Source organism: Palaemon carinicauda, chromosome 3, assembly GCF_036898095.1.
Source record: "Palaemon carinicauda isolate YSFRI2023 chromosome 3, ASM3689809v2, whole genome shotgun sequence".
Lineage (NCBI taxonomy): Eukaryota > Metazoa > Arthropoda > Malacostraca > Decapoda > Palaemonidae > Palaemon > Palaemon carinicauda.
In genome coordinates this window covers 63,387,892-63,415,391 of record NC_090727.1, presented here as the reverse complement: position 1 = coordinate 63,415,391, position 27,500 = coordinate 63,387,892, and the positions used below count along the sequence as shown (strand labels likewise).

The window sequence follows — 27,500 nt, the reverse complement described above, 5'->3', positions numbered from 1 at the left end:
GTCACCCTAGTTATTTTTGCATTGCTATTTGAACACATTTAAAGAAAACGATAAAGTTTTAACAGGGACATAAGCAAATGTAAAAGGTCTTCCACTTCAAGTACTCCACATTTAATTTTACTATAACTGTCTAGTGACTCTAGTTCTCTCTCTCTCTCTCTCTCTCTCTCTCTTCCTCTCTCTCTCTCTCTCTCTCTCTCTCTCTCTCTCTCTCTCTCTCTCTTAACACAGGCCTAGTGAGGTAAGATATTGTTGTTCCAAAAACATCTAGCACAAGTTGAAAAAAATACAAGCAAGCATATCAGTCTTTATGCTCTCTCCTCTCTCTCTCTCTCTCTCTCTCTCTCTCTCTCTCTCCTCTCTCTCTCTCTCTCTCTCTCTCTCTCATACAACAACATGCCTAGTGAGGTAAGATATTGTTGTTCCAAAAACATCTAGAATAAGTTGAAAAAACAACGAAATCATATCAGTCATTATGCTCTCTCTCTCTCTCTCCTCTCTCTCTCTCTCTCTCTCTCTCTCCTCTCTCTCTCTCTCTCTCTCTCTCTCTCTCTCTCTCTCATACAACAACATGCCTAGTGAGGTAAGATATAGTTGTTCCAAAAACATCTAGCACAAGCTGAAAAAACAACGAAATCATATCAGTCATTATGCTCTCTCTCTCTCTCTCTCTCTCTCTCTCTCTCTCCCTCTCCTCTCTCTCTCTCTCTCTCTCTCTCTCTCTCTCTCTCTCTCTCTTTCAGCAATCACTTTATATTTTGACGTGTGCTCCAATGTACAGAAGTTTGAAGGTAAACTATTCTTGGGCCAGAATGATATTGTACATTAGGGTTTTTACAATCTATGATATCATTTCAATTGAACATAATATCGTCTTATGTATCAGTGGGTGGAGTTTTCCTTAACAGCTTTTTTTGGCTATACAAGACCATGCTCTCTATATACTGCCAAAATATGCAAAGCTATTGATTTCCTTTATTAGTTTTTCATGATTTAAAACAATTCGCCGTATGGGAAACAAGCTAAAATTAAAAAAAAAACTAGAATTGGAAAAAAAATAGTCTGGTTTCCCTACTAAACGTTCTAGAACTGACATCGTTAACATTGTCAACCAAACAGAAGTTCGTGATGCCAGCGTATATTTGATATGTATTCAAAATATATACTAAATTAAAAATGCAGTAATTACTCAAAAGTGTCCATAGAATTTACAATTCACAAATAGTGACTTAATTGTGTATGTATTTTGAACATACACCAAATGTACGCTGGCATCATGAACTTCTGTTTGGTTGACTATGTTGATGTCAGTTCCAGGTCGTTTAGTGAGGAAACCAAGCTAGTTAGCTTTATTCTATAGGTTTTTATAATTGTAACTTGTTTTCCATGTGGGGATTCGTTTTAAATTATAAAAAAGTAAGGAGAAAACAATAGCTTTACATAATTTGGTACACTTAGAAAAAAACGTAATTTTAATCGGAAATTCTCCATAAAAATATACTTTTCTCAGCCGTATTTCAGTAAAATACAGGCGACCGTAATTTTTACCGACTCCCTGGGCGGCGGTATGTTTTGTGGCAGTACTCTGTTGTGGCCGCTTCTGGCTTCTGTAACGTCGGCGTCCACTGTCAAGAGTGTGGACACTACGCTCTACGCACTACGAACGTAGTATGGTCCTCGATATGGCCACTTCTATTAGTCTTGGTTGTTATATAGTCTTATTGATTTAGGTCAAACCATATTTAGACTAAACTGTTTTATGTCTTTACATCATAACATGTATAATACAATTAGCTAAGACTCTTTAGCTATGGTAAGCAGCTCTTCTAGGATAAGGACACTCCAAAAACAAACCATTGTTCTCTAGTCTTGGGTAGTGCCATAGCCTCTGTACCATGGTCTTCTGCTGTCTTCTGGTTAGAGCTCTCTATCTTGAGGGCACAATCAGGCACGCTATTTTATCTTCTTTCTCTCCCTCTCGTATTGCTAAAGTTTTTATAGTTTACAAGGAGATATTTATTCTAATGTTGTTGCTATTCTTAAAATATTTTTTTTTTTCGTTTCCTTTCTTCACTGAGCTATTTTCCCTGCTGAAGACCCTAGGCTTATAGCATCCTGCTTTTCCAACTAGTGTTGTAGCTTAGCAAGTAATAATAATAATAATAATAATAATAATAATAATAATAATAATAATAATAATTTTTACTAAATCATACAATAGGTTTCGTCAAAAAGTCCCAAATTAACAAATGTGTTTAATGTGTAGGTAAATAACCTACGTTAATCACAGTATGAAGAACTCATTATTATTATTATTATTATTATTATCATTATTATTATTATTATTATCATCATCTAAGCTACAACCCTAGTTGGAAAAACAGGATGCTATATGCCCTTTAAGGGCTCCAACAGGGAAAAATAGCCCAATGAGGAAAGGAAATAAGGATATAATCTACAAGAGAAGTTTAAGAACAATAATATTAGAATAAATCTTTCATATATAACTGTAAAAAAAAATCAAAATAACAAGAGAAAGATGTACCAGAGTATACATCTGTATAATTCAAGGAAGATATTATTACCTAAAAAAAACAAAAAGAAAAAAAATGAGAGAACTTTAGAAACGAAGAGTATAGTATATATCCCAGATTGGCTGAAGTAAATCTTGAACTTTGTCGACCAATTTTAAGGACTTTCTTCCCAAAATTAGGAACATTTCAGCTGTCAGAAGCACACAATTGGAATATTTGTATTTTGTTAAGTATTAATTGTGTATAACTCTCAGTACGATTATAATAGTATAAATATATCTTTCAGAGCACATATTATTATTATTATTATTATTATTATTATTATTATTGTTATTATTATTATTAGCTAAGTTACAACCCTAGTCGGAAAAGCAAGATGCTATAAGCCCAAGGACTCCAAAAGGGAAAAATAGCCCAGTGAGGAAAAAAAATTAGGAAACACCAAAAAACGCTCTTGTTTGAAAAAATCTATATTCCCTTTGTGGTTTCATAAACACAATGATTAAGAGTAAATATATAGTATATTATGATTACAGAAAAGGCATCAGTATATACTTTGTATTATCATCATAAAGAATACAAAATATTAAAGAATACCAGGGGAAAATACCTCTAATCTAGGGATATTTTACTGCTTGTCTAGGGATGTTTTTGAAAGCTCTATAAGAAGATCCAGTCTGCCATAGACACGGCCAGAAAAGGACGTGTTTTTTTTAAACTAGTGCTGTGAAAAAATTAAGTGCAAGGGTAAGGAGTTCCATAATAGGTTTTTTACTTATTTTTTCGCGGATGTTTAATCAATTTAAATGTAAATATTTGAAATAACCAATTATTTCCTTTAGAAGGTCTTAAATTGTCGAAAAAATTTTATATTGGCATTTTCAAAAACAATTCTGTTCCCAAAATTAATTTTTTGAGGGTTATTGTTTGAGACTTTCCAAGTGGCTTTTTGTATTATCAATGCTGGTTTAAGTCCCAAGTAGGAACACTATAATCGATTTTAATCTCAGTTAATAAAAGAAGAACTTGAGTAATTACCAGGACCGGTGCTTGGCCAAAGGACTAAATTTTCTATTTGCGTCAGAGAGGAATTTTGAAGGCCTTATCATGGTAAAGTCTGGTCAATGTTCTATTCAAAAATTACTAATAGATTTCGATAACACATTTCTCTTAGAAAAGAAGGTAAATCGATAGATTTTGTGTTCCCCTTTTAAGCTGTTATGGTGATGCTACATAGTAAAATAAAAAAAAAAAACTTGTATATATTGTGCTTATTCTTTTAACTTACGAAAGTGTATGAAGGATCCGTGAATTTTAGGTGATAGTTTTGGTTATTGTGGCATTGTGTATGAATACACACAAAAACAATTCATCAGTTCACATATATATATATATATATATATAATCAGTGAACGGCTTAACATACACAGCGTATTTAATAGACAAATTCATTGATCATTTTATTGTTGATAATCAGCCCTTAGAGCTAACTCATCCTGCACAACCCCTTATCAGATATGGTTCATTTGTAAGGAAGCAAACACAATCCTTGATAGATATAAAACAATAATCTGTTTTAGATATCTTACCAAGGTCTATAGATATATCTTACTATGGTCTCAATTAACGGTTAACGGCAGTCTTAGGAATTTCAGAATTCGTACACAGCTCTCATTCTTTTGGTTAAATACATCCTCTGGATGTACAGCCCAATTTGACAGCTGTTGGCAGTATCAGCCACGCCCATAAGTCTCTCTCTCTCTCTCTCTCTCTCTCTCTCTCTCTCTCTCTCTCTCGATTACATATTGTATGTATGTATATGCTTATGTATGTACATATGTATACATGTATTTGTATTTGTCTGTCTTGAGCTAGGCCATAATACATGTATTTCCTTATTTTCAAGTTAACTAAATCTTATCCATATAAAATCTTCATGCTTAATGGACTTGGGTTGTGCTACTAATGTTCATAACACATTTTTAATGTAACAATGGCCTCTCTCTCTCTCTCTCTCTCTCTCTCTCTCTCTCTCTCTCTCTCTCTCTCTCTCTCTCTCTCTCTCCTGTTAGCAAACTGCGAGTTTCAATATCCGAACTCCTCATTAAAGTAAGCTATCGCCCATAGCTCAGGACTGTTTGATCTCGGTGTTTTTTTTTATTTTTGCAATGTTGTTGACCTTTTTGCGATATTTTGAGTTCATTGAAACTTAACACTAACATCCAATGTAAGCTGCAAGATGGACAAAACTACGAGAACATTTTATATACAATTGCAACATAATTTTTTAACTATGTTCGGGCGTAAACTAGGATACCATTTCGCTCTGAGTAATCAGAAGACTCCTCACTTCTCGTTTTTATACGATCCCATCTTTACATAGAAGTGATCTATAGATTTGTACCAACCGTGTGTCACACAATTGTACATAATTCCTTTTGTATATAATATGCTTGTATCTTCGCTCTTCCCTCGCACTAAAAAGAACCTGAATGATCATGTCTCCGGTTTTGCCCTGTGACATTGTCTGTCTCTCGAACATGCCATGTCCTGTTGCCTTGAGGTTTTGTATATACAGCAGAGTGTTCCTTAATATACAACTCTGTCGTTTCCAACCTGCCTTTGAGTTCACAACACCTTCTCTCAGTCTGTCACATTGGTGACCCCGGAGTGACTCGCTCCTCCCGCCTCCCCATCCCCCCTACACCTCTCACCGTTACTATGACGCCGTCAACGCATACCTTCTGCAGCAGTACTCGCCGTCGCCAGCCGCCCGTATAGCAACGCCTTTTCAGCTCTCTCAACAACCGTTGGGGGACCAAAGGGCTTCCCTCACCCTCGGGAAAATGACCAGTATCACTCGCCTGCAACCTGCCGCAGACGGCTCTCCTCGTGATGTGAACCCACTTCATGACTTTCAAACCTCCATCAACGCCTCCACTCGTGACGAAGAGGACACCTATTCAACTTCAACCGAAGCTGACGTGAATGCCGTAGGACACGCCTATGAATGCCGTAGGCCTATGAATGCCGTAGGACACACACGCCTATTAACGCCGTAGGACACACTCGCCTATGAATGCCGTAGGACACGCCTATTAACGCCGTAGGACACACTCGCCTACCCCGTGACGAGCCGGAGCGGCAACAGCTACCCATCATCCACCACTCGCTCGCACCCAAACCAACGACTTCTACAGCCACTTACTGTCGCTAATCGGCGCAGTTTTTACTACTACCTCTCCAGATTCAGGGCACCTATTTAACATGTTCAGTATGTCATTTTTAGAGGGGGAGCCATGTACCAACCGTGTGTCACACAATTGTACATAATTCCTTTTGTATATAATATGCTTGTATCTGCGCTCTTCCCTCGCACTAAAAAGAACCTGAATGATCATGTCTCCGGTTTTGCCCTGTGACATTGTCTGTCTCTCGAACATGCCATGTCCTGTTGCCTTGAGGTTTTGTATATACAGCAGAGTGTTCCTTAATAAACAACTCTGTCGTTTCCAACCTGCCTTTGAGTTCACAACACCTTCTCTCAGTCTGTCACATTGGTGACCCCGGAGTGACTCGCTCCTCCCGCCTCCCTATCCCCCCTACACCTCTCACCGTTACTATGACGCCGTCAACGCATACCTTCTGCAGCAGTACTCGCCGTCGCCAGCCGCCCGTATAGCAACGCCTTTTCAGCTCTCTCAACAACCGTTGGGGGACCAAAGGGCTTCCCTCACCCTCGGGAAAATGACCAGTATCACTCGCCTGCAACCTGCCGCAGACGGCTCTCCTCGTGATGTGAACCCACTTCATGACTTTCAAACCTCCATCAACGCCTCCACTCGTGACGAAGAGGACACCTATTCAACTTCAACCGAAGCTGACGTGAATGCCGTAGGACACGCCTATGAATGCCGTAGGCCTATGAATGCCGTAGGACACACACGCCTATTAACGCCGTAGGACACACTCGCCTATGAATGCCGTAGGACACGCCTATTAACGCCGTAGGACACACTCGCCTACCCCGTGACGAGCCGGAGCGGCAACAGCTACCCATCATCCACCACTCGCTCGCACCCAAACCAACGACTTCTACAGCCACTTACTGTCGCTAATCGGCGCAGTTTTTACTACTACCTCTCCAGATTCAGGGCACCTATTTAACATGTTCAGTATGTCATTTTTAGAGGGGGAGCCATGTACCAACCGTGTGTCACACAATTGTACATAATTCCTTTTGTATATAATATGCTTGTATCTGCGCTCTTCCCTCGCACTAAAAAGAACCTGAATGATCATGTCTCCGGTTTTGCCCTGTGACATTGTCTGTCTCTCGAACATGCCATGTCCTGTTGCCTTGAGGTTTTGTATATACAGCAGAGTGTTCCTTAATAAACAACTCAGTCGTTTCCAATCTGCCTTTGAGTTCACAACTCCTCTCTCGGCTCTGTCACAGACTTCTGTATATAATAGGGTTTTGATAGGTACGTCCATAGCTACTGGACCATCTCTCTCTCTCTCTCTCTCTCTCTCTCTCTCTCTCTCTCTCTCTCTCTCATATTGCAATAACTACTACTACTACTACTACTACTACGTATACCTTTCTTATTACACTCTGCTTTATGGCTAATTAAGACATTTACTAGTAAGTCTGCTATCAGTATTATATAGTTGTTTCTCTCTCTCTCTCTCTCTCTCTCTCTCTCTCTCTCTCTCTCTCAACAGGCACCTAACCCTTTGAAACATCCGGATGTGTATTGGAACCATAGATATAATCTTCAAATATTATATAGAATTAGATGAAGTTAATCTTATGTCTACACAGGTACTTCAACAGGAACTAGTTTAGACCCAGACACAGAAACGTGTGTGTGAAATTCAGTAAAGGGCAAAGCAGGAAATTTAGGCAAAACAAAAAAAAATAAAAATAAAAAAAGAAGCCTGTTAGTTAGATGTGGGTGATGGGGGGTGGTACATTCCCGTTCTTTTTCTTCTTTTTTTTTCCCCGACCAGTTGGACAAATTGGTTTTCTGCAGATTCTCTGGTTCTTACGTTGTCAGTGAGGAAATAAATACGTTTTTAATACGACTATGAAGACTTATTTATTGATAAACTAAGCCTTAACTCATCATAAAGGTAGGCCTGAAAGTTTATTTCGTTTGTTGGAATTTATTTTCAATTATTAAATGTTTACAAGTATTTTTCTTTGAGTGTGTCAATAATACCGTTATGCTTTATAGACTAATCAACTTAAGATAAAGGTGTGCCTATAACTCTGTGTACTACAATTATAACCTATTCAACCAGTTAAACTTTTCTAAGGGTGTTTATAAAAAACCAGTGTTTTAGTTGAGGGAACATACAGCATGGAATGCATTCCATCTTTGTTTGAAAGTGTTTAGGAACAAAACTCAAAAAGTAAAAGTTTTTAATCATGCCTGTGTTTCTCCGTGTCATAGTTGGCAACCTTGGATGCATTGCTCCTCCGGCAATAATTGTGTCTTTTCTTGAACCATAGAAGATATTGACATGTGTATACTAGTGCTATGAAGTCTCCCTCCTGCAGGCAACTATCAATTATACCCTAAATAGTTTGTCACACAATCGAAATTTTAACGTTTTCGTCTTAAAACTGAGAAACGATCGAGATAGTTATATGGGTAGCCATTGCAGTAACATTGGAAAAATAAGCTAATACAATTAAAACTTCGAAAGTAAATTATCATTAAATGGCTACAAACAAATTTGATCCAATTTGTAAATAAAAAAATAAAAACTTTGAAATAAATGACTGACAGACTGAGCTTTTTTCGTTGTCCTGTCACATATGGAAACCTTGTGCCCTACAGGGCCTACAAGATCTGTTTGTCATGTACAGTCTTAGGTATTTATAGAGTAACCTATCAAACAGCGTATTCGGTAATAATTGCTACATCCACATTATCAAAGCTCTTAGAAAACAAGAAAGTCGTCTTCTCCAAGACCTTTATTTTGTTTAAGCTCGTTAGTACGAATTTCGTATTCAATTCTTGCTTGTTATGCAATGCATCTGGGTATTGGTGAAGGAGAGAAAGTATGACCCCATCAGGTTAGGATGTGGTCACGCAGTGATGGCTAATATGAAGTTTTTTTTTTTTTAATATCTATACTTATAGTTATGTTTCTTTTAAATATCTATACTTATATCGCAACAGGGTATTGTTTTTCAGCTGTACTGACTGAACGTAACTCGTTTTAGTACCACTGGTGAGAAACTAATAGTAGGGATCGGTGTGTTTTCTATATGAAACTCTAGTGATGATCGAAGTCATTTATATGATAGCGATTTGAGATTGTTCGTCTTATATTGGTTGTTTTATTATTTCTATGAGAGAGAGAGAGAGAGAGAGAGAGAGAGAGAGAGAGAGAGAGAGTTAAATCTATCAATAGAGAATGAATGTAAAAGCATTTATCTTGATGCAAAAGGTTTGTTTGATTTGAGTGTACCCACAGCTACAAGAACAAACTTTTGAAAATACAAAGATTTTGCTGGGAAATTCAAACTCTGGTACTTGATATTAGTAAAAAAAATCTTTACTCAATCATTTTAATCAGGGATTTTTCAGTAATAAAGAAGCTTGCATATCTCTGTTGCCTTGGTGAGGATTTCGGAGTTCTCCTCTACCAATTGATATTAGTTTTACGCTCTTTAGAGGCTTCCAGAATCGTATTAATGTAGGTGACCTTTGTATCACCCGACCTCCAGGGATTACCATTATTATTATTATTATTATTATTATTATTATTATTATTATTATTATTATTATTTGACGTTAAAAACGAACTTTTTTAAAGACTGGTTAATAGTAGTTCTAAAAAAAAGGACCCTCGAATACTTGTTGGGCTAATTAAAGGTATTATTTCAATGCCTTGTTGTTTGGGTGTGGTACTTAGATGGAGAGTTTGGGGACCACCTCCAAGCAACCCAGGTGTGTGTGTCTGTACGTGAAATTCTGTTATTATAAAATCTAGAGATAAAATGTATACTGTGCATTATTATGCATCTTGTTCGTAAACATATCTTCGAAAATTGCAATTTCCAGATTATTAAGAGTGACGAATTACTGATTTTCAACGAACAATTTCCCCATCGAACAATTGTGACGTCATAGTGACAAAAGTGGGAATATATTAGTATTATTGGAGCATCCAAACCCGAATACTTGCTCACTCCCAGTCTAACAAAGAAAAGTTTGTTTGCTCAAAAAGACATCAGGTCTGTCTGTGCCTGACTGGGTATAGTATACCATGATATTATATCGTGGTATTTAAAAAGGCCGCTATTCCATTTGGTGTTACTTTTTTAAAGGTTTAAAGGCCGTTCATGAATGGCAGAGGCAAGGGACAGTGGCAGTGCCCTATCAAGCAGGACAATGCCCTAGACACTGACCATATTACATAGGATTAACGCCCAAGCCCCCTATCCATCCAAGCTAGGACCAAGGAGGGGCAGGCAATGGCTGCTGATGACTCAGCAGATAGACCTATAAGTCCCCCCCCCCCATCGATTTAGCGCTCAAGAATGGGGAGGTTGCAGCGATCAGAGGAACGTAACGAGTTTGACCGTGACTCGTACCCCAGTGTGGCAATCACCAGGCAAGGACACTACCACTAGGCCACCGCAACCTTTAATCACTATTTAGTATCTTTAATTGTTAATACTATCTATCTTGGATGTACACATGGGTGTACTAACTGGTGTACGTTATGGAGTAAATGTGTAGAATGGATGTATACATTTTTCATCATTATCATCATCCTCATTATCATTAGTATCATCATTATCATCATCCTCATTATCATCAGTATCATCATTATCATCATCCTCATTATCATCATCATCATCATCATCCTCATCTCCTCCTACGCCTATTGACGCAAAGGGCCTCGGTTAGATTTCACCAGTCGTCTCTTATCTTGAGCTTTTAATTCAACACTTCTCCATTCTTCACCTACTACTTCCCTTTTAATAGTCCTCAGCCATGTAGACTTGGGTCTTCCAACTGTTTTAGTGCCTTGTGTATAGCAAAGTTTTAATCTATTTTTGCAAGGGCAGTGTTGATACTGTATCTTGCGTACTTAAGTTTAACCACATCTATGGAACAATAATATATAGATAATCTCAGCCCAACTACTTTTTCACTTTTGCATTTGTCAGGTATTTTGTAATTTATTTTGATGATTAATGAAACTTCGATTGAAACATTATGAAAAGCCAATATATTTAAACTTTCAAATATAAAAGTGGTGCATATCAATTCCATTGAATATTTTAACCGAGTTGGAATTGATTTTTAGTAGTGTTTAAACTAGGAATATTATTTTGCAACTTGCATCAACAGTTATTACAACGGAAGCAAATCATTTGGTTCATAATCATGATAGTGACCTAAAAACTATTAAGCCTGAATACAAATGCTAGCGAAATAACTGATAAGATACAGAGCAAAATATTAACTGGAAAGAAATTATTTTTTCACACACCAAGGCCGGCCTGAACAGACTTTTAGTGTCTGACGGAGGGCGAGAAATAAACCCGTAAAAGTAGAAGAAAAGAAGAATACTTTATTTGGCCATAGATGTTTCTTAACAAACTGCAGCGAGGCAAGTCGTAACCAGGCGACTCATACCCAGCGAGTTTGAGTGACTCGTACCCAAATAACTGTCGAGTCATACCCAACAAGAAATAATAGCTTTGCTGTTATGGACCATGATATCTACCACCGTCATCTTTATCATTCTGTGTCTAATAGGGCTCGAATAAACATGGTTATTCCAAGCGCCTTTTTCGTTAGTTATCATTATTATTATTATTATTATTATTATTATTATTATTATTATTATTATTATTATTATTATTATTATTATTATTATTATTATTACTGTCGAAGTCAATGTCATTGGCATTGTTATTATTACTAGCTAAGCTGCAACCCTAATTTGAAAAGCAGGATGCTATAAGCCTAGGGGTTCCAACAGGGAAAATAGCCCTGTGAAGAAGGGAAGTAAGGAAATGAGTAAACTACAAGAGAATTAATGAACAATTCAAATAAAACATTTCAAGAACAATAACATTGAAACATCTTCTATATATAAACTATAAAAAGACTTGTAAGCCTGTTCAACATGAAAACATTTGCTGCAAGTTTGAACTTATGAAGTTGCTTTACTTACCTTGTGAACGTGACCGTATAATATAAAGCAAGTGATAGATTTGGAATTTCTACTCAACAGATAGAACTCTCTCACTCACTCGCTGTTTACAACCATCATCATCTTGCCCCGCGTATTCCGTTACCTGCTATCATATACACATGTCCAAAATATCCATTTTCGTTAAAGTTCTGTTTTGATTGATTACTATGGTTGGTGACTGTTTTTCTGATAAATAGTCATAGAAACTGTTCATCCTATGAGGGAGGGAGAGAGAGAGAGAGAGAGAGAGAGAGAGAGAGAGAGAGATAGATGTCTTCGTATATTTAATTGCTTGACGAAATTTTGACAAAGCATCGTTTCTCTCTTTTGACAAAGCACCGTTTCTCTCTTTTGACAAAGCATCGTTTCTCTCTCTCTCTCTCTCTCTCTCTCTCTCTCTCTCTCTCTCTCTCTCTCTCATAAGATGAAAACCTTCTAGTACTATCTATCAAAGGGTCACCAACCATTTTAATTAAACAATACAGAACTTTATCTCTTCTGTGATGAAAATAATTTTTGATATTTTTAAAATACCCAACTCGTATACAGTCACCAAAACTATTTAATAAAAAAAAATTCTAAAATACCATCGTTGATAAAATTCCTTCGAATGAAATAATCTCATTGGTTAGATATTTCTAATGCAGAGTTAAGACAATGTTAATCACCTCCAATGACCTCATTAGTTATGGCATGATTAAAGATTGCATGAAGAGCTGCTGGTTCTTCGTCTGTTTTTCGAACTGTCAAGCAAAAGTTGTTAACCGTAGTTTTGATCAAGGTAGGATGACGGAGAAACACGTCTTCAGTTTTGTGTAAATATAAAGATAATTGTTAACTCTAACTTGTGAGTACTTGATTTCAAATATCCATAATGTGGTCATGCAAACATGATTTACTTCCAGGCAGTATCCACTGTCTTAGGCTAGAGTTCTCTTGCTTAAGGGTAAACTCATGCACATTTTCTATATAATTTTTCTTCCTCTTGCTTTGTTTTTATAGTTTATATAGGAAATATTTATTCTAATGTTGCTACTGTTCTTAGAATATTTAATTTTTCCTTGTATCCTTTCCTTACTGGGCTATTTTCCCTGTTGGGGTCTCTGGGCTTGGAGCATCTTGCTTTTCCAACTAGGGTTGTAACTCAGCAAGAAATAATAATAATAATAATAATAATAATAATAATAATAATAATAATAATAATAATAATAATAATAATAATAATAATAATAATAATAATAATAGAAATTCCACATTAGCCATATTAATAATCATATTAGCCACGAAGTAAGGCAAGACGTTCGAAAACTGTGTCTTTCATTCTGAATAACTGGGTATTTAAACAAATATGCTGCTACTCAATTAAATGATGCTACAGCAAAATGGCAACATAGATAAACTCGCTAGCGGAAGAGTAGAACCAACTTGCCAGAAGAAACTCAAAATAACTTATACAATATCAATCAAATTTACAGTAATGCGTCATACTTAGATTGGGTGAGTTGACAGTTGCGGGTACGGGTTATCTTGGGTACGGGCTATCTCGGCTACGAATTATCTTGGGCAAGGAATATCTTGAGAACGGGTCATCCTGGGTACGGATTATCTTGGGTAAGGATTATCTAGAGAACGGGTCATCCCGGGTAAGGATTATCTTGGGTACGGGATCTTGGGTACGGATCATCTTGAGTACGGATTATCTTTAGTACGGATTATTTTTAGTACGGATTATCTTGAGCACGGATCATTCCGGATTCTTAACGAACTATCAATGCATAATGAAGGACGATTATCATTGTTCTCTGCAAGATTTAGATAATTTTGACTGCATTAGAAGAATAAGGATTTCTAAACCATAGAACAGGAAAAGTAATTTTAAATGTTCTGCAATTATTTGGTCAATGTTTGTGTTGATTGGGGGTCCCAGAGTGTTAGTTAGTTAGGGGAGAGAGTTGTAGGGGTAGGGGTGGTTAGGATAAAGATGTGAAAGTCTTACAGAAGTGTCTTGACAAAATTGAATAGCTACGTACTTTTACTTGACAATATTTCAGCAGCACCGAAGACTTTGCCATGAGGGAACAGGTGTTTGTTGGTGGTTTGTGGAAAGGAGAGGGGGATGGGGGCTAGAGAGGGTTTATGGCTATACTGTTGTTGAAGGAGAAGGGTGAGAGGGGTGGAAGCGAGATTGTTAGCCACCTTCTACAGTATACTTTCAAATGACTCTACATTCAGATGTGGCACTAATTAATAACTGTAGGCTACATGTATAACCTGCTGTCATAACTTGAATATGGCGAGGTCCCAGGTTGGTCAGGAAATGAGGACATAAATAATATTACTCAGTACTGTTTTATTAGTCCTAACACGAAATTATTCCGGTCGTCAAGTTATTAATATAGTCAGAAGTAGATGATAGTGGAGGGGCATTTCCCGGAGTGATTGGTAAATATACGTGAGGCATTTCGAGATAACAATCAGTTCTGAGAATACCTCTCAATTTAAGGAATCGTATTAGAAGCAGAAGGTCTAGGGCACAGGTTTTCTAATAACTATTAAATGGCTTCTAAACTATCTGGGCAATTTCGGGAGAGAGAGAGAGAGAGAGAGAGAGAGAGAGAGAGAGAGAGAGAGAGAGAGAGAGAGAGAGAGAGAGAGAGAGAGAGAGAGGATTTACTTCATTCCACCCGAGTGTGGGTTACCCTGGTTAGGTGTACTACATTTTATTTCAGTTTAGTTTGTTGTCCCACTTAATACGAACAGATCTGGCTACCTCTTTCATATATACTTTGAGTAGGTATTGGTAATGACGTTCACTAACTAACGCTGTTCTTTTTTAGTCGAAAGAAATCTATCAGAATAGATAATGCAAAAAGGGCCTTGTACCCACAAGACACAAACTGCACCATCAGAAATCTAGTTCTATATTATCATGACCTCGAAGGAGAGTGAAACCTAGACTAACTATTTGTGTAAATCGAATATCATGTTTTATTATATTTTTTTACGGTTTCAAACTTTGAATTTTCATTCAGTATCTATACTGAACAATGTTATTTCCACATAAGAAACTTGGCAAAATCACATTCACACAGTGATTAATATATTGTCGTTCCTGCCTGAATAATTTTTATACACTGGACCCGAAAGAAGAAGGTGTTAATTCTTTGTTTAGTTTTTTGTTACCAATAATGTCTCTCTAGGTATCCATTTTAGACATTGGTTACCAGTACATATCTTCTCCAGCTGACTTTAGTAATTTACCCTTGCTAACTTTGTTGCGAAGATACACAGTATATTTTCATATGCGTGTGTCTTACTTGTTTACTTGTTTACTTGTTTTGGGTTCAAATCCAACCCTCCACTGAAGTGGAGTGAACTACTACTCGGACGGGTCCATATCAATCATCTAACGAAATATTTTCATTATAACTTATACAATTCTTTGTTTGTAGTATCTTCCAAATCATATGATCTTGTGAAAAATAATGTCTTTAGTTTCTTCTTAAATTCAATTTCTCCCTTAAGGTCCATCATTTCAGTTGGCCGTTTATTATAATGTCTAGGCGCACAGTAGCTAAAAGCCCTTTCACCAAATTTACTATTTGTTCTTGGTTTAGATAGTCTATGTTTGTCACTCATGTGTCTTAGGGTAACATTTGTTTCTAGTTCTAGTTTATTGAGGCATTCCTTTAGATATTTTGGTTCATTTTGGTTTAGTATCCTAAAAGTTAGTACGAGTAACTTGTATTGGATTCTCGCCTTTACCGGCAGCCAGTGTAATTTAATTAGTGCAGGGATAATTCTATCCCTATTGTGTAGTCCTTTTATTAATCAGAGCAGCTCTGTTTTGTACTCAATGAATTTTCTTCAGCAGATTATTTAGTAAGCCATAGAACAGTGAGTTGCAGTAATCAATTCTTGAAGATATGTGGGGATTAATGAGTATGGCCATAGATTTTTCATTTAAGTATTTACTAATAAATGCTATGTTTCTAATATGATAGTTACAATTTCTTACCATATTATTTATATGTTCATTCATTGTCAGTCTATCATCCATGATTACTCCAAGATTTCTGACTGATTTATTTAGGTCAATGATCGATTGATCTATTTCAATTCTTTAGAAGCATTCGATTCTTTTTATATCTTGTTCATTTTCAAAAATAATACATTCACTTTTATCTTCATTGAGCTTGAGCTTTATTGTTAACATCCAAGCCTTAATGTCATTCATTATTTCATTATCTTTCTTTTTGCTTCATCAACTGATGCTATTGGAGAATAGAATTGTGTATCACCAGCGTATATTTCAAACTTAACTCTGTGAGTTTCAAGTATATTTGCCAGTTCAATCGTGTAAATTTCAAACAGGAGAGGACCTAGTACACTGCCTTGAGGTACCCCTTTGGTTAGTTTTCTTGTCTCAGATTCAACATTTGATATTACTACGTTAACTTTGCGGTTTTCAAGATAACTCACAAACCAGTCATATGCTCGTTCTACGATGCCCACAGCTTTAAGGTTTTCCATCAGATATGTATGTTCTACAGTATCAAATGCTGCACTTAGATCAAGCATCACAAGAATGCAACACTTGCCATTTGTTATAATTTTTGTTATGACATTTTTAATCGCTAACACTGTTGTTTCTGTGGAGTAATTTTCTCTGTATGCAGATTGATATTCGGGTATGGCAATAGATTGTTTCAAATGTTTCCAGGTTTGTTCGGGTACAGCAGTTTCAATAATTTTCGAAAAATATGACATTTCATATTGGCCTATATGAACTTAAATTGTCTATATCACCTTTTCCTTTATAGACAGGCTTGATACATGGAACTTTCTCATAATCAGGGAAAACTGCCTGTGTTAGACTCATATTTACCATGTTTCGGTAGGTCTTTTGTAGTCTAGTGAAATTTTCTGCATCATTTACATTGTCAATTGGAAATGGGTCATTTCTGCAGTAGGTTTTTTTTTACTTTCTTTATTATTCTCATATAATCACTCTGACTTAACTCTTTGAATAGTCTTAGCTTACTTACACCTGTCGCTGATGTATCCTTCGTTCTGTTATGCCGATGTTGCGAAAACTGGAGCAGATTTGATTTATTTTTTCTTTAAAATAATCAATAAAATCATTTGCTAGGCATTTAGGATCATTAGATATGTCAGGCAATACTATTTCTGTCTTTAGACCTAATAGTTTCTTTAGGTTGTTATGTATTTTCTATGGGTCATTTTCATTGCACATTTTTTTTTTTATAATAGGCCTTCTTTTAACTAAGATAAGGTAATTGTAGCGATTTCTAGCTGCTTTGTAATGTTGCCAGTTTTCATTATTTTTATTTTTTTTCTATTCTCCATTTTTCTTTTAATTTTTTTTTTCTTCATGTAATTCATCATCAAACCAATTCGATTTTTCTTTAATTGTGAATATTTTTTTTTCCCGGGCACCTATTATTATAATTACTTGCAAGTATTCTTTTACTTTTATCAGTATTGCAGTTTACACAGGATTGTCTCTCTACTAGGGTGTGATTCTCTTCACAGTTACAGACTAGTGTTATCCCTTTTGTATCCTCTAGGCTTTGTTCAATGAACTCTTTTGGATCAAAGTTGGTCTTAATTCTGTATGTGATTTCCTTCTGTATTGCATTATTTTTTCTAACATCTATTTCAGAAGACATTACCTTATGCATTGGGGATATAGAGCAGTCAGGTTCAATATCCACATTTAGTATGTTGTTGTTGTTTTAATTTACTATAACTAGATCTCGTATATGATTAGACTAAGCTGCTCTGTTATCAAAATGTAGGTTGAAATCACCACATATAATTATATTTCTATTGTCGTTCAATGTATCTAGTAAGTTATTAAATTCATCTAGAAACATTCTTTTGCTTTTGCTCGGTGGTCTACAGAGTATAACTATTTGTAGATTTACATTTCTGTGTTTGTGGTGTTCACAACTCAAAAACTATTTGACCGAATCGCATGAAATTTGGTGGGATAATTATCCATGATCCAAGAACAATTTGATCAGATTTTGGGAGGGTTTACCTAAAATATCAAGGTCAAGATCACGAAAAGGTGAAAAACGTATTTTTGCCATATCGTGGTCAATTTTCATCTTATTTGCATGAAACTAATGGTTAAATGTGCATATTTTAATTGTCTATTTGTGATTTATACCATATGATGATGCCATTACCCTTCTTTATTTATTTATTTGTAATCCGCATACCTCAAAAACTATTTGATATAATCTCATGAAATTTGGCGGGATGACTGGCTATGATCCTAGGACAATTTGATTAGATTTCAGAAGTGATAGGGTCAAATGTCAAGGTCAATGTAATGAAAAGGTCAAAAGCATATTTTTGTCATATAGTGATCAATGTTTATCTGATTTGAAAGAACTAGTACCAAAATGTGCATAATTAAATTGTCTGTCTTGAAATATACATGATTTAGGCGAAGGTATGCGCTCTACCGAGTGTTCGCTCTAGTTAGCTTCTTGAACTTACATTCCATCTCAATATGACCATAATTATCTATGACAATAGAAGAAAGATGAACACTTAGTAGCTGTCGCGTACATCACACGTTCCCTCATTGTGACTTGAGTTCATCATCGTTATTAGAACTTTGGGGATAAGCTTATTTCTTTTATTTCAAAGTTTTTTTTTCTTTTTTTTTTCTTTTTACAAATTTAGTGACGTTTGTGTGTAGCCATTCCTTGAAAATTTGATTTCAAAGTTTTTATTTTATTAGCTGATTTTTCCTGTTACTTTCTGCAGTGGTTACCTATATAATTATCTTAAAGGCTTTAGATTTATCAATTTAGGCTGTATATCCTAGCGTTAGTACCAGGAAGGACATTCGGCACCGAAGTGCAACCAAGGATAAATATAGAGAAAAAAAAAAACGTTTGTTAAGGCTGACGACTCTGCGTTTATTGGCACGATGACGATACCTAGCACGGTGTGAATGCAGAAACAATTCCAACTCTGTATATATATGATTCTCAAACCTGCTGTGCATTCGTTCGTTCGTTCGTTTGGTAGTCAGTTTTCAGCCATTTTATTCAGAGCTTTACTTGAAGGGCAGAGTTCCTGGACCTATTCCATAGTAGAACTCGGCACCCTACAAGACTTATTAGATCTGTTTGTCATATACATATTGAGGTCTTAAGAGTATCACACATCGTATTCCGTGCTAATATTCAAATCCACGTTATCGAAGCACTTAGAAAACGAGTGTATCTTCAGTTTCGTCTTGAAAGCTTTAATATCTAAAGTCTTTCGGATGTCTAGTGGGAGCTTATTGTATAGTCTTGTGGCCACTTATTTGAAAGGTATTGAACCTACAGTAGACATATATCTTGGTTCCAATAACTTGAAACCCTCTCTAACTATTCTCTTGTCAACAAAATTTGTTGGCTCTACAATATTGAGAACATCGAAAATTGAGATTAGAACGTAAAAAGGTGAAAAAAGACGAGAAATCACTGCAACTAAAAATCATAAGAGGAGACAGGAAAGTCGTCGTCTTTAAAAGCCAATTTACCATGCGACATGCGTGTATGAGGGAGGGATCATTCCAGTGGTCCTAGCCTTGGCGAAGTCATTTAACCATGTTTCAGATAATAATGATAAATGAGAATATTTCTCATATATCAATTCTCGATTTTGAATAGTTCTGTTACCCACCAATTGCATGGTATCTTCATATTTATTTTCAAAGTCCTAATGAATCTTACGTCTGTTTATTTTTTAACGATCACATCTATTACAAACATTTGCAATATTAATTTAACTCAAAATATCAAAGTTGAAAAAAATGTATATATTTATTTTACTGTATCAAAGCGTTTTTTGAGTCGTGCAATATTCAAGCAATGGGGAAATGACTTCAGAAATTATTAACAACTGAAATATCTAGCAACGTTAATTCCTTTTCTTTAATGGTGGTATTTCTAATAAATCACTTAGCTGATACGTGGATATCGATGTTGGTCCTTGCTTGACATATTTTTGGGGGACTATGATAATGTAAATCGAGTATTTTAGTGCACATCCAAGGTTTTTTTTTTTTTATTCTAACTGGTGTTGATTCATTCATAGCTAGTCACGCCAAACAGCCAATTTTTGGAACGTTCTCTCATTAATATTATCTCTAAGTTAGGGCTCTCCACGGTCCAGATATACCGTGGGGTTGTCCAAATTATGAGATATATAGTGGGCATGATCGAAGAATCTGATTGATGGTCTGGGTCTTATCTCCACATTCGCAGGACTGGCCAGTTTTAAGGTCCCATTTGACCAGCCTGAACCGATGTTAATTATATGAAGTTACATTTGAGGATTTGTGAGAAATTTTAAAGGTAAATATAATATCTTAGAAGTTATGGAGTTTTGGAAGCAATGAATTACTCGCACACCATTTGAGATTCATGCATTGCTTTTGTAATGACTATCGACCTACATATTCTCTCTCTCTCTCTCTCTCTCTCTCTCTCTCTCTCTCTCTCTCTCTCTCTCTCTCTCTCTCTCTCTCTCTCTCTCTCTCTATTTAGGGAAAATGACTAGGAAAAATCTTTAAGACAACAGATTCGTATTAATTCCATGAACGTATTCGAAAACACCATTTTTCTTAACATTCCATCGCTGATAAAATCAATTTGTATTGAATGATTTGATTAGTTAAATTATTCCTAATGCAGTTGATAGGCAACGGTAATCACCCCATTATATATGGCATAAGGCTAACCTGAAGACCTATTTATTCTTCGTCTGTTATTCGAACTCTCTTAAGCAAAGGTTGTTACCCTCAGTTTTGCTCGAAGTTGGGAAGACGGAGAAACACGCCTTCAGTGTTACATGGATATAAAGGTTATTGTCAACTTACTTTTGCTGTATTTTAGTTGAAATATTCATGATGACGATAAATAGTTCATGTTCAAACTACATCCGGTTTTAATTTTGTGAATTAAAGCTGATTGAAAGTAATCCACCTGTCTATTTCACCAATTCTTTGCTAATGATTAACGAACGATAAAATTTACGTCGAAGATGTGATTAAAACTATTTGTGCTTCAGAGAGTTTTGGCACATAATCTCATTTTCGTTTTCATCTCGTGATAGTTATATTGTGTTATCTTGGAAAGAGAATTGGGAGGTGAAACATGTAGAATTTACTTTTGCAACATATTGAGAAAGGAGAGTCGAATCTTTATCCATGTGTGTAATAAATTGGTTTTAATACATATAGGGAAAGGAAGGTTGAATATGCATGTATACATACATGTGTGTGCATATATGTATGTAGTGCATGTATGTATGTATGTATGCAGGCATGGGTGTGTATGCAGTAGTAACTATACTCATCTTGATGCTTATTGGGAGTTTATTTATTTGTTGTATATCATAAAAAGTCCCACAAATTTTTTGAATCAACCATAAACTGCTATTACGTCGGATGGGGGAGTGATTTTGTGGGCGATACTGATGAGGGGTTAGTGTGTGTGAAGGAGAAATTTTTTTGGAAGATATAACTTAAGACTTTAGTAATGTACCCTCGCTAACTTCGTTTTGATAGGCGTGTGTCTGTGTGTTTGTGATTCGCATATCTCAAAGATTATTCAACCCAATCGCGTGAAATTTGGTTGGATAATTGTCCATGATCAAAGAACAATTTGATCAGATTTTGGGAGTGATTGGCTTAAAAGTCAAGGTCGAGGCCACGAAAACGTCAAAAACGCATTTTTGTCATATCATGGTCAATTTTTTTATCGGATCTGCATGAAACTAGTGCTGAAATGTGCCAAATTCAATTGTCTATCATGTGATGTATAGCATGATATAGTGGTGGTGGCATTGCCCCTCTTTATTTGTATGTGATCTGCATAACTCAAAACTATTTGGTCTAATCTCATGAAATTTGGTTTGATGGTTGGCTATGATCCAAGGATAATTTGATTATATTTTGGAAGCGATTGGGTCAAATGTCAAGGTCAGGGTAACGAAAAGATAAAAAACGTATTTTTGCTATATCGTGATCAATTTTCATCAGATTTGCACAAAACTAGTGCCAAAATGTGCCCATTTCAATTGTCTATCTTGAAATATGCATGATAATAGGCGAAGGTATGTGCTCTACCTAGTGCTCGTACTAGTTATCTTGAACTTTACTTTTACTTACTTATACTTTTAGGGGTTTATTTCTCGCCCTCCATCAGACACTAAGTCTGTTCAAGCGAGCCTTGGTGTGTGAAAATAATTTCTTTCCAGTTTATATTTTGCTTGGTATTTTTCACGTACATCTCGCAATCCCCCCATTGTGCCTTCAGTTTATTATCGCTATCAGAACTTATGAATAATCTTAATATTTTTTTATTTCAAAGGTATTTATTTACAAATTAGGTGAAAAATTGTGTAGCCATTTTACAATAATTTGATTTCCAAGTTTTAATCTTATTAGCTGATTAGTCCAATGATACTTTCTGCAATGGTTAGCCTACCTATAGAATTATATTAAAAGGCTTAAGATTTTCCAATTTTGGCTTCATATCCTGGTGTTATTGGCAGAAAGGTCATTTGGCACCGAGGTGCAACCAGAGATATACATGGAAGAAAGTTTTTAATGCTGACAGCTCTTTATTAGCACGAAGATAACTAGCAATTTTTGAGTGCAGAAACTATTCAAACTCTGCAAATGTGTGACATTCTCACCTGCTGTGCACTCGTTCTTTCGTTTGGTCGTCAGTTTTCAGTTAGTCCTATTCAAGACTACTTGAAGGGCTGGTTTCCTGGACCTATTCCATCTTGGAACCCTGCATCCTACAGGACCTACTAGATCTGTTTGTCATATACATTCTTAGGTCTTGAGAGTATCACTCATCGTACTCCATGTTAGTCAAATCCACACTACCGAAGCACTTAGAAAACAAGAAAGTCTTCAGTCTCCTCTTGCAAACCTTAATATCTTCAGTCTTTCGGATGTCTAGTGGGAGCTTATTGTATACAGTAGTCTTGAGAGCCACATATTTGAGAGCTCTGGAACTTACAGTAGACATTTACTGTATGTTAGTTCCAATAATTTTAGCCGTCTGTAATTATTCTCAATTATTCTCGTGTCGACATGATTCTTTGGCTGCACGATATTTTGGATGTCCGAACGGTTCTGATAACTTGATGGGTTATCTCACATATCTTGAAATGTATTCTAGATCTAATAGATAGCCATTGTAATTTATTAGTATGGAGTAATCGCTTTTCTGCCTGGAATACCTTTTATCAGTCTTGTTCCTCTGTTTATTAAGTTGCTCTCTGAATACATTGTAATTGACGGAGTTTCAGTATTCAATCCTGAAAAATAATACAGGACTTGTCATTGTCTCAGTTTGCATTTCTTCTGTAGAGTCGTGATTATGACAGCACTGTGACGTAATTATGACGTCACTATGACGTAACATCACAGAAAATGACGAGTGGGTTTCTCCAGTGTCTCTCATACCAGGGAAGTTGGACAATCGATTACCGGTTGTCCAAAGGTATTTCTATTTGGTTTTGGAAAGAGAAAGAAGCGACGACCCTTGTTATTTCTCATTAGCCGAACTTAACATAAAGGTAAAGTTTATTTGGTTTTGTATCGAAGTGTTTGATTAACAAATTATTCTTATAATCCAGGAATCAACCTTGATGTTATTCGATGGAGCTAAACTGGGAACAAGACTTGTGTTATAATCACCGTGTCTTTTGATTCAGTGTGAGTTGAAAATCGACTCTAATTTAATTATGTTTAGTGTTACGACATCAGATGTCACTGGAATAGGTTTAGTCATCTGATGGTATTGATAAACAGTGGTCTTAAAAACGCATTTATATTTTTAACTAACCCAGTATACGTGTATTTTAATCGTGGACGGTATCTGGCCAGAGAGGCATTACGGAATTGGTAATGGCTATTGCAAAGGGTCCCTTCTAGAAGCTTATTTATACATTCCATGCATTATAGTCTCCAAAGTCAGGAAGACTTCGTGAGTTAGTATCTCAGTGGAGAACTTATAACAATATAATATAAATTTGGCAGTGAGCACAAACTATGGTACATTCCAAATTTATGGAACTTCCAAAAAGTATATTCAATGTAAGTAGCTTGGTTAAATCAAGTGGGTTTTTAAAAACAAAACAGCAACATTAAATGGTGTAATGGTCTGTTTTTCACCCCGTCCGAAATTCCCCTCTAGGGAAATATCCATCCATATACCAAAGGCACTTCCCCCAATTTTGGGGGGTAGCCGACATCAACAAAGAAACAAAACAAAAAGGAAACTACTCTCTACGTTCCTCCATCCTAACCAGGGACTCAGCCGAGTTCAGCTGGTACTGCTAGGGTGCCGCAGCCCAACCTCCCACATTATCCACCACAGATGAAGCTTCATAATGTTGAATCCCCTACTGCTGCTACCTCCGCGGTCATCTAAGGCACCGGAGTAAGCAGCAGGGCCTACCGGAACTGCGTCACAATCGCTCGCCATTCATTCCTATTTCTAGCACGCTCTCTTGCCTCTCTCACATCTATCCGCCTATCACCCAGAGCTTTCTTCACACCATCCATCCACCATAACCTTGGCCTTCCTCTTGTACTTCTCCCATCAACTCTTGCATTCATCACCTTCTTTAGCAGACAGCCATTTTCCATTCTCCCAACATGTCCAAACCACCTCAACACATTCATATCCACTCTAGCCGCTAACTCATTTCTTACACCCGTTCTCACCCTCACCACTTCGTTCCTAACCCTATCTACTCGAGATACACCAGCCATACTCCTTAGACACTTCATCTCAAACACATTCAATTTCTGTCTCTCCATCACTTTCATTCCCCACAACTCCGATCCATACATCACAGTTGGTACAATCACTTTCTCATATAGAACTCTCTTTACATTCATGCCCAACCCTCTATTTTTTACTACTCCCTTAACTGCCCCCAACACTTTGCATCCTTCATTCACTCTCTGACGTACATCTGCTTCCACTCCACCATTTGCTGCAACCACAGACCCCAAGGGTATATATCCCCAAGGGGGAACTTTGTCCCAGGATAATATTACCCCCTTTGGGCCAAGATTTCCCCTTTGCTTGGTGGAGGTAGCCATTATTTCGGACAGGGGAAAAACAGACTATTTACACCGGGTCATACAAGTAAGTCATTAATTTCTTTAATTTTAATGTTTTTAGAGTGCCCAATTCAACATTACCTCTTGCCAATACAAGTTTAGGACTTAGGAAGGGGGTCCGCCCCGGCTAGGGGCTGTGACCTGGGAAGGGGGTCTGGGGGCTTGGCCCTGTCTAGGGGTTGTGACCTGGGAAGGGGGTCCGGGGGCTAGCCCCCGGTAGGGTTTGTGACCTGGGAAGGGGGTCCGGGGGCTTGCCCCCGTCTAGGGGTTGTGACCGGGGAAGGGGGTTCGGGGGCTTGCCCCGGCTAGGGGCTGTGACCGGGGAAGGGGGTCGGGGGATTTGCCCCCGTCTAGGGGATGTGGTCTGGGAACTTCAAGGTTAGGCTAGGTGGGTTTGTTCGGTTCTGTACCCTTTTGTACGTTTTTATATTTTGTGTAAAGGGTATATGGAAAAATGCTTTAAAATACACATGTTAATTTTATCGTAGCATTGCTCACGTTGGCAATGGCATCGTAACGTTGGTAACGTTGTGTAACATTTTGTATATATATATATATATATATATATATATATATATATATATATATATATATATATATATATATATATATATATATATATATATATTTGTCAAACTTACTGTTGAATATTTAATTCATCAAAATAGTTTCTCTGTAAGGGAGGGTGGGGAAGAAATGGCCTAGGGGTTGAGGAAATATCTTAGTGCTGAAATCCCCCCTGGGGGAATAACAGCCCGGGCTGCTTTTCCCGGGGGAGATCGATCCTAGGCTAATTTTCCCGGGGAGAATTTCAGTCAGGCAGGGGAAAGAAATTTCCTGATACACCGGCAAGACATCCCCCCCCCCCCCTCCACTTTCCTGACTGCTATAATTTGACCACCGGAGAATAACTTTCAAATCGATGGATTTAAAACTGTATTCATTTAAGTTATGTTTTACCCCCTGTTTGTGTTTGTTTGTGTGTGTTTGTATGTGAACAGTTTCCTGGCCACAATTTTAATCGTTATGAAACTTGCAGAGATTAGCTGTTATGTAAAAAGCTGGAATTTATCAAATTTTGGTAGGTCAAGCCCAAAGGTCAAGGTCACGGGCAAGCAAAATGTCCAATTCACGTAATTATCTATAAGTTTAGACATCGTTGTCACAGAAACTTCAAACTTAGTTCATATTTGAGTGTATGAAAATGAACGCCAATAAATACATGTTAAGGTTAAAGGTCAATGTCGAGCAATAGGTCGAGAAATGAGCTGCCAATGCGGAGGTCTGCGCTCTACTGTGTGCCCCTCTATTTTACGATGAATTTCCTTAAGACTTGACATCTGATTGGTTGTGCTCTGTGTAAGGGAGAGGGGCTTGGTTTTAAGGCCTGTGACCTCTCAATGTAAGGTATGGCTGCTTACTGCAATGACTATTAGAGATAGATTTGTTAGTGAAAACATCTTAACATCTATACATTACTTGAAGAGTTAACTTCAGTATTCAAACATTATTGGAAAACAAATGTATTGAAGAGTTGTATTGCCTTGTCAAATATAAATAGTTTTCGACAGAATTTAAGACTACAGTATTGTTAGTTCAGGCAAATCAACAGATAAATTGAGAGTAGCTGGAGAATGAATGTGCTATGTAAGTGTATTACTCAACAAGATTTAGGTACTTTTCATGTTAATCAAAAGAATGCAAAAGGGAAATTTAAAGTATTTAAATAGTTACAAGAAATTTACTCGTACTATAGTGTTTTTTGTGTAACTCGTCTATTATTAATATTTTAAATTATGTAAGTATGCATATATCTAATTCAAGGTATATATGTTTAAAAGGTAATTAGTCAGCTAAACAACTTTTCTTCTGATAATATAGAAACAAATGAATATTCCCTCTCATTTTCGGGCTAAGGGAGCCAAATTAATATTTCTACCCTGTGTCCTTCGGTTGGTCATATGAGCAAGGCCGTGGCCTTGATATGAGCCACATTTATATAATACGTTCCCACCCTCCCCCCAGTGGCGAGCATTATGGGCAAGACTAATATAAAAACTAGACGGGCACTCAGTAGAGCGCAGACCTCCAGCGCAGCAGCTTATTTCTTGCCCCTTTTTTTCGATCTTGACCCTTTGCTTGATCTTGACCTTAGACCTTAACATGTGTTAATTGGCGTGGATTTTCATATGAACAAAGTTTGAAATCTCTGTGACAACGATGTCCAAACTTATGGCTGATTAGGTGAATTGCATATTTTTCCTGACCTTTGACCTTGACCTTTGACCTCTCAAAATATAATAATGTCCAGTTTTATATATAATAGTTAATCCCTCTAAGTTTTATTACTCTACGATTAAAGTCGTGGCCAGGGAGTAAAACATAACCTTCTTCCAACTTAGTTGGCAGAGGTTTCCAGTAATCCAAGTAGAATGCAGTATTTTACTTTACATTAAGGACTGCTTTCCTGGTCCTATTAAACGGGGAACCCTTCTCTAAACAGGACCTACGAAATCAGTTTATCGTATACATTC

General features: G+C 36.7%; 1 long non-coding RNA gene across 2 annotated transcripts in view; it reads left to right on the top strand.

Annotated features, from left to right (window-relative positions):
• The first annotated feature begins 3,216 nt into the window (after positions 1–3,216).
• The window catches only part of LOC137637632 (uncharacterized), a 45,992-nt gene continuing 21,708 nt past the window's right edge, over positions 3,217–27,500 (top strand). For both annotated transcript variants that reach the window (XR_011043737.1, XR_011043733.1), the window contains exon 1: positions 3,217–3,281. This is a non-coding gene — a long non-coding RNA (uncharacterized lncRNA). The remainder of the gene's footprint in view (positions 3,282–27,500) is intronic.